The 5,601-nt window shown below is 41.3% G+C and overlaps 1 long non-coding RNA gene across 1 annotated transcript; it reads right to left on the bottom strand.

Annotated features, from left to right (window-relative positions):
• Nucleotides 1–3,212: 3,212 nt before the first annotated feature.
• Nucleotides 3,213–4,881, bottom strand: LOC129603220 (uncharacterized). Its single transcript, XR_008692941.1, has 3 exons — nt 4,725–4,881; nt 3,665–3,766; nt 3,213–3,427 (listed from the first exon to the last, which is right to left on the bottom strand). It is a non-coding gene; the product is annotated as an uncharacterized LOC129603220 (long non-coding RNA).
• Between the last annotated feature and the right edge of the window lie 720 nt (nt 4,882–5,601).

Raw genomic sequence — 5,601 nt, 5'->3', positions numbered from 1 at the left:
TTATTTGCAGGTATATGTGTATATGGTATATGGTACAATTATACATATTACATAGGTCTGTCTTTGATAATACGTTTTACTATTTTTAAATTTTCCTCCTATTTGTGAAAGCAATCAAGTGAGTAAAGCAAATTCCCTCAGGAAATAATAGCGTTTTCTGAATCTTACATTTGAGGAGAGAACTACCTGCGGTTTGGACCTTTTGACATGTGAAAGTCAATAATTATGGTGATTTACAGAAAACGCCTACATTCTACGTTTAGGTTGTACAGCATAGAAAAGAACAAACCATTGACTTACATATTTTTTCTTGATGATATTCCGTTTGGGTCTCTCTGTACTCATGTTGGTCATCAGGCAAAAGTGCCTCATGAAATACAGAAGCCTTTTTCTTTTGTTGTGAAAATGTATGTTCCACAGCTTCGTTCTGAAAAGTGACACAAGTAAAGAAATATCAATATATAAAAAATATAACTTGCAAATGAACAGTGGATTCATCAGGTTTCTCACTATAATCACAGCTTCATCTCCATCTAACATTTTTCCAAAAGCCATGAGATGAGGATGAATTTAATATCCAGCAAAAGAGAGAATGTATTATTTCTATCTTTTACATTAGACGTAACGTTAAGGCGCTTTAAATTAAAGGAACATTTGCTGTGTCTGTGTTTTCGTACGTGCTTGACTAGATCACAAACTCAGCTTTGTGTCCACCAGCGTCCACCTCCAGTACAATGAGAGAAACCGGCGTCGGTGGCCAGTCCTTCTCAGGGATAATAAAATGGAAGCGAGGCAGCAGTAATGGAATTACAGGGCAATCACTGCTTTCCCTGTTTCCTCTTACGTTTGCATTGGCTGCAGAGAAACTCTGAAACAATAACACAGCTTTAAACAAAAAGAACACTATTCGCCCTGATTTCGCTGGACCTCGATAGATGCTACGCATTCGATGCGACGCCAATCTTTTAGGGCGAGTTACAAAGACGACTGCATTGTATTACAGCGGACATTTTAGCTCCAGACATAATTAAGCTGCTCATTTATTACAATGACTCTCCGTTTACCTGCAGCCGGATCGATCCTGCAGCGTTACTGTAACTTCGCCGCAGCACCTAAGTGTGACAGCAGACCTCATACACGAAGCCAATATGAAACGATCACCGGTCGACACGAGCTCAGCGACAGCCTGAGAGCTGGCATACGGAGCCGCGCACACCTCTCACCGCCTGGTGCGCCGTTATTCACCGAATGGAGTCGTTTACATTCTGCACCTGCACGACCACTGGAAAGTAGTGGCCGTGGTCACGTGACCAGCTGTTTGCCAGCCACGGCCATATGTGTGTTTGTATATATATGCATACAGTATATATATAAAGCAGAGACTTTTGTTTTTTCTACTGCTTAAAGTATTTGGTTGATTAAAAGTACTGACTTTCATTTATTCATGGCTCTCTGGTCCGTGCATGAAGTGCAATTCATTATTCATGTGTAAAATGAAAATTGAATAACGTCTTTTCATGCTGTGTTTTGTTTCCGTAAATCGGTAAAACACATTTGCCATATACTGATTTACTCATTCTTCTTTTCTCCACTCTTAAAATGAAATAAGAAAAAGGGAAACCGGGGGCTGGGCCAGTTGACGGACTTTCACAATAAATAAATAAATTTTCGTTGCCTCGTCTTGCAGGATTTCACGCTGATCTTGTCATGACATTAGCATGACTTAGGTACCATTCCACCAAGCCCCCCTACACCAGTCATGACCCCCCACTGTGATGTACTTAATGCATGGCTGCCTTGTTAACACCCCCTAAACCTTTTTTAAAGGAGTCATATCATACTTTTCATTCTAAAAAATATTAGACTTTAATGTCTCAGTAAGGTCTCTGTAAATTTTCATCCCATAAAACCCTTTAGATCGTCCACACTGCCCCTGTCAATGTGTGGTTTTCACTCTCCATCAGCAAACGCTGTGTTTTCTGGGCGTGTCGCAAGCGAAGCTGCACACCACACCTCTGTGCGGAAGCGCATACCTTTTTTGTTGTTGTTGTTTTTTTTAAATTGGCTCCATGGATACGAGCCACCGCACGGTTACGATACAATAGGTGGCACTAGTGCGACATTGAGAATGCAATCCACCGCAATCCTCCACAGAAGAAGAAGACCCACTACAGGACTGCACAACATTAGCCAGCTTAATTCGTAGCGTTGTAGAACCATACGTCTACGATCCCGAATCTGACCCTGAAGCTGAAGAGGAGGCTGTTGAAGTCGCCACATTTCGGCTGATGCAAGATGTGTCTCATTGGTAATGTCGCATTTACTTCAATTTAATTGATTTATGTAATTTGCAAAGTGACTAGCGGTTGCTAATGCTTATGCTAAATGGCGTGTGCAGCTTGAATATTCACAACACGACTTACCTGGAAAACTCTCGTTAATAGATAACACTACTTTAGCTTACATTATTCAAATAAATAAGTTTGAGAGCATAGCTGAAATAATATAAATACATTTTACATTTACACATTTCACTGTTTTGTCTTACTTGTGCTGCTGCTCTGACAATTTTATTTAAAAAATGTGCATTAATATTTAGAGCAATCACTGCATGACCTTCCTGGGAACAAAAAGCATTGGTTCAAATTATATATTGACCTAACATATTTTTACTGCTTTTAATTATGTTTTTTGTCATTCTTGATAAATCTGACAGTAATATGTCTCTCTATCTGAAGTTGTTACAGGTATCTAGTCTACAGAGGCTAGTGAGCTGGTGCTGAGGATTCCTGGGGTGAAGAATCTGAGTTGCCATCTCTTCATGCTTGGGTTGTAGATGAAGGCAGTTTCCTGATGGATAAAACACTAAAACACTCATAGTATGATTGATGTAGACCACCTGTGGAATAACTCCTTTACAATTTGAGTAAAAATGTGTTTTTTGTGAGTGCAACACTCATTAAGAATTTTTTTATTTTATTTATATATAATTTATATGCTTTTTATTTATGGCCGCTTCAACTTTATAGCTTACCATATTAGAAAGAGAAAAACATGTAATTTCAATACTATGATTTCCTAAATAAAAGTGTTTTACCTTCAGAAACAGAGTTTAGTGAAATACATAATAGTTAAAGCCAACTTTATTGTAAACCAAAAAAATACACCACTACTCCAAAGCTAGAACAAACTGTTACCTTCACACTCCAATGTGCAATGTATAGGTTACTGAGTTAATTAAGAGGTCTGGGGGTTTGAGGTCAGAAGCTTTTGCAGGGCCCTGCAGACGAAATGCATGAAAGTAGGGTAAACAGGGAGATGTGGTGATCCTTGTTCTCATCACTATTTGGAAGACTGAGCGGAAGCAGTCCTCTACCAGATGGAAGCTGTGGCTGTCCTCACCATCACCTCATCAAAACAAAAGGTACTGCAATCAGAATTGTAGATTAGTGAAATGTTCATTATTATGTAGGTCAAAACCTTACCTCTATTGTAGGAACACACAATACCAGACAAAAAATGAAACCAAACAAGAGGACAGGCCTGTCTGTGCTAAAACAACAGATAAACAGTTGTTACAATTCAAATATAAAATCTAAACAGTATATACCAATTAAAATCTTCTATTACCTATCTTACTGTTGGTACATACAAACTTACATACCTTTACTCCTGAGCTGGGCAGCAGATGTCCGTGTACCAACAGTCTGCAGTGATTTCTCTGTTTGACAGCCTCCTTGCATGTGGGCAACTGGGATTTGCCCTCCTACAGTATAGAAAAGACTGTTACATTTACTGTAAATTGTATTGGTCCTACAAATATAATGGCTATGGTACAAGCTATAGGTAACTGACCAGATAAGCAGCAGGTATTGTAGAGATGTGACTAATTAACAACTAAGCTTGAAACACAACACAGTAATCATTCCAACTAATCATGTTAGAATTTGATAGAACAATGACATAACCCCAAATGACAAGTTGAATTAGGCTGTGACACAGGACGGGGTAATAAACATAACCGCGTTCATCTGCAGGTTCTTTTTGTAGTGATCGACCAGCTGTAGCTCTGAAGTGCAAAGGCCTAAAGGCATGCTAACGGCTAACGCAACACAAACAGGAACGGCAGCACGTCAACAGGACAAAAGCTCGATCCACCGCTTCCTGCCTGTCGCCGATCGAAGGCCCATTGCTATTAGCTGTTCCCCACACAGGTGTGTGACTGCACCAACTCAGAGTAGCACATTTGAAAGGGACAAAGGCTCGGTTAACTCACTGTAGCCATTAGCAACGCTAGCGATTAGCTTGTCTCACATGTGGGTTACTGCATTTTAAACAGACCCAACTAACATATTTAGATATCACAAGTATCAAGCACAAATTACTACAGCGAGCTAGATCCACCGCTTCCTGCCTGTCGCCGCTGGAAGGGCGATAACGATCAGCTGTTCCCCGCAGGTGTATGCGATTACAGAAAAAGGACAGACACTAGACCCACCGCTCCCTGCCTGTAGCCGCTCGATGCCGTTAGTCATTAGCTTTTCTCCACACAGGTGTGTGGCTGCAGGAGCCCACATGAGCACATTTGAAGGGGACAAAGGCTTGGTCGACTGGCTGTAGCCGTTAGCATAGCTAGCTAGTAACTTGCCTCACACATAGGTTACTACATTTTAAATGGACAAACTAACATTTTAAAACATTATAAATATCAAGCATGTACTTACTGCAGTGAGTGGATGACGGACTTTAGGAATAGATCCCTTTTTCCAACAGGAGCCGTGAAACAAATCCAGCATTGTACGCACCCTCGTTTGAAATGCACATACGTATAAATGCTGAGGCAGTGTTTCTGGCACCGGTTCGTTAAAAATAAAAGTGACCCACAAAGTCCTCACTTGTTGATTCCTTGGTAAAGTGAATAGACTTTGGTGTTGATTAGAACACCCAAGAACCGAACTATATCTATGGGAGGAGTTGGGCGCTGCCGTGCTGGTCTGTTCACGGTGAGTGAGAGGGGGGAAATGGCGGAAGTCCAGTTTTGGTTCGGGATCATTGTGGGGGTGGTGGTTCAGGATTTGCAGGGAGAACTTTCAACCAGTATGACGAAACCTGGGGAACGGCCTCAGAACAGTAGATATCTCTCTCCATTGGATGAGAAAATTTACGTTTTCAAAATGTGAAAAAAGCAGGAAATGCATTTCTACCGTGCTCAGTGTGTGTATATGTGACCCATAGAGTCATAGGGACGCTCCAAAATGTCTAAAAAGTGGAATTTGCATGATATGAGCCCTTTAAGAAATGACCTGCATTTGCACATTCATGCGCCAAATACCTCCAACGAGTAAGGCAAGTCTTAAGAAGCCAGCTCAATGGCAAGAACAAATCCTGGGCAATAAACAGCTACGCCCTGCCAGTGATCAGATACCCAGTGGGAATAATAAGGTGGCCAAAGGAAGAGATACAGACCACAGATGTTAAGACACGAAAGCTCCTCACCATGCATGGAGGGTTCCACCCCAAATCCAGCACCCTGAGACTGTACGCTAGCCGCAAGGAAGGAGGCCGAGGACTAGTGAGCGTGAGAGCCACTATCCAGGATGA

This window comes from Betta splendens, chromosome 16, assembly GCF_900634795.4.
Source record: "Betta splendens chromosome 16, fBetSpl5.4, whole genome shotgun sequence".
Classification (NCBI taxonomy): domain Eukaryota; kingdom Metazoa; phylum Chordata; class Actinopteri; order Anabantiformes; family Osphronemidae; genus Betta; species Betta splendens.
Note: the sequence above shows the minus strand (reverse complement) of the source record. Positions and strands in the feature narration are given on the sequence as shown.